Below are 3320 nucleotides of genomic sequence, written 5' to 3'. Positions count from 1 at the left end.
TTCTGGAGGTTATCACAAATTGGCCTGAAGGTGGGAACTTCAGTCTGGCAGAAGAAGAAGAAGAACCAGTGAGCCGAGCTGAAGAAGTTCCGCCATTTGATCAGCTGCCAGATGAAGAAAGGTGTTATGCCCTTTTCACTGATGGTTCTTGCCGCATTGTAGGAAGGAACCGGAAGTGGAAAGCAACCGTTTGGAGTCCCATCCGACGAGTGGCAGAAGTTGCTGAGGGTCAAGGCGAGTCGAGTCAATTTGCAGAACTCAAAACCGTCCAATTGGCCCTGGACATTGCCGAACGAGAAGGATGGCCAAGACTCTACCTCTACACTGACTCGTGGATGATAGCCAATGCACTATGGGGATGGTTAAACCGATGGAAGAAGATGAACTGGAGGCGTGGAGGAAAACCCATCTGGGTTGCTGACTTGTGGCAGGACATCGTTGCCAGAGCGAAGAGTCTGAATGTGAGAGTCCACCATGTAGATGCCCATGTGTCCAAGAAGCGAGCTAATGAAGAACACGATAACAACAGAGAAGCGGATTGAGCTGCACAGATAGGAGTAGACCTAGACTGGCAGCAGAAGGGAGAATTGTTCTTAGCTTGATGGGCCCGTGATGCTTCCGGTCATCAGGGCCGAGATGCCACCCACAGATGGGCACGAGACCGAGGGGTGGATTTAACCATGGATATAATTTCTGAAGTTATCCATGATTGTGAGACTTGTGACGCTATTAAGCAGGTGAAAAGACTGAAGCCCCTATGGTATGGTGGACGATGGGATAAGTATGGAGAGGCATGGCAGGTTGATTATATCACACTGCCACAGACCCGCCAAGGTAAGCGTTATGTACTTACCATGGTGGAAGCAACCACCGGATGGTTAGAGACTTTTTCAGTGCCCCACGCAACGGCCCGGAATACCATTTTGGGCCTTGAAAAGCAAGTCCTGTGGAGACATGGGACCCCAGAACGTATTGAGTCGGACAACGGGACTCATTTTAAAAATGAATTAGTCACCAATTGGGCGAGGGAACACGGTATCGAATGGGTGTACCACATTCCCTATCATGCACCAGCTGCTGGGAAGGTTGAAAGATATAACGGACTGTTGAAGACAACTCTACAGTCACTAGGTGAAGGAACTTATAAGAACTGGGATAAGAACTTAGCTAAGGCCACCTGGTTTGTTAACACCAGGGGTTCTGTTAATCGAGCTGGCCCTGCACAAGCAGAATCCCTCCACATTGTTGATGGAGATAAAGTTCCAGCAATCCATTTGAGGGGAATGCTAGGGAAAGCTGTTTGGGTTACCCCTGCCTCAGGCCAAGAAAAACCCATTCGTGGGATTGTCTTTGCTCAAGGGCCAGGACATACGTGGTGGATAATGAGGAAGGATGGAGTGATCCAATGTGTGCCCCAAGGAAAATTTAGCCTTGGGGAAAAACTAATTGTATGTCCTGAGTTGTGTTTTTACAGGAAGCCAGTCACCAGATGAGAGAGAGAGAGACCTGAACTAAGTTGATGCCAATATCCAGTGATGAGACAGCTCAGAATGATGAAACAACCATAAATCAGAACTGCAATTGTGGTTGAGGAGACCAAAGATCTGGACTGAACTGAACTGATGTCAGTATTGATTTCCAACGATGAGACAACTGCGCCTAGAGACCAGCAAGGACTATATATGTATATGTGTATATACATGTGCGGGATGTAGGCGAACGTGAGACATAGGTGTTACGTAAAAATAGTATGGAATAAGGGGTGGAGAATGTGGTGGTTTGGGTTAGGCCTTCCTTGGTGACCAGTTTGTAACCAAGGAAGGGTCCAGATTTACCCAGTATTCCCTACGATTTTTATGTAAGCTAGATTATAAGAAGAAAGGAGGAGAGGCCTTCGCCCTCTTTCCTTCCGGCGGCTTGGAGGTGCAGGTTCCCTGCTGTTGAGTCTGCCGTGTTGGGGAGCAAGGCCTGGTAAGGCCTTGTCGACCTTGGGAGGCAGACGTTGCCGGCGATCGTCCCGGAGCGACTCTCGGTTGTCCCAAGGAGAGTGGTGGGATATTTTCTTTGCTAACCCTTTAGTTACTAGATCTCGGGCTACTGATTTGGGATATATATATATATATTTTATTTTGGTTTTGTTCCCTTTCCCTTCCCCCTTCCCCTTCCCCTTCCCTTGTGAAATTGTATATATATTACATTGTATATATTTCAATTGTAACATAAGTGTAAATATATTTATATATATCACTTTAACTGTCTCTCTCGTTTCGGGTTTTCTTAGCTGGTTGTTTTTCTCCCTCTTCTCCCTGAGGTTTGGGGGGGGGGGGGACTTCTGGTGGTAAGGTTTGGAGACTTGGCAGGGAACCAGCTTCAAACCATATCACCTGTGGAGTGAACTGTTGTTTTTTGGAGAAAATCAGGCTAGGGGGGCAGGTTACAGAATATGGCTGACTCCCTGTGCTTCTGTTGATCTTCATCTTCTGTCTATGGTGTCCTTGTGATACACTTGGTTTTGGTTGGGATAGAATTAAGCTACTTACTGATAGCTGTTACAGTGCTGTGTTTTGGATTCAATATGAGAATGACACTGATAGTCCTGTAGTATTTTCTTGCTCTGTTAGAGAGCTGGTGCACAAGAAAGCTGGGAAGGAACATAGCCAGGAGGGTTGACTTGAATATGCCAAAAGGATATCTCATGCCGTGGAATGTTACGTCCAGCACATAAACTGGGAAGAGTCCGTCCGACAAGACTCTGAGTCAAATGTTAGTGTTTGTGAGCGTGTCAGGGAGTTGTGGGTGGAGGACATGGTGTTTAAACTCCGGGATGGGGGTCGTGGTGTTACTCCTTTTGTCGAAGTGTCCCGGGTGGACACAGGAGTTTTGATATTCACTCAGGGATCGTTTAGGAGTCAAGTCCGGTGCCGGGTTGCTGCCCCTGGGGCCGCCGGGGATGAGGTTTCCCTGTGGAGCTGCGTTGGGCTCTGTGTTTCTGGTAGCAAGGACCGGGACTCGGGGCAGGCATTTTCTCCCCCGGGGCCATGCCGGGATGTGTTCTGAGCCTGGGACCCGGGGGAGGAGCATTCCCCTGGGGACGCGTCGGGCTGTATTTAAAGCCAGGACCCGGGAGAGGGGCATTCCCCTGGGGACGCGCCGGGCTGCATTCAAAACCGGGACCCGGGGGAGGAGCATTCCCCTGGGGATGCGCCGGGCTGTATTCAAAACCGGGACCCGGGGGAGGAGCATTCCCCTGGGGATGCGCCGGGCTGTATTCAAAACCGGGACCCGGGGGAGGAGCATTCCCCTGGGGATGCGCCGGGCTG

This window comes from Corapipo altera, unplaced genomic scaffold (genome assembly GCF_003945725.1).
Source record: "Corapipo altera isolate COAL_440 unplaced genomic scaffold, ASM394572v1 60818, whole genome shotgun sequence".
Taxonomy (NCBI): domain Eukaryota; kingdom Metazoa; phylum Chordata; class Aves; order Passeriformes; family Pipridae; genus Corapipo; species Corapipo altera.
This window is presented reverse-complemented; position numbering follows the sequence as displayed.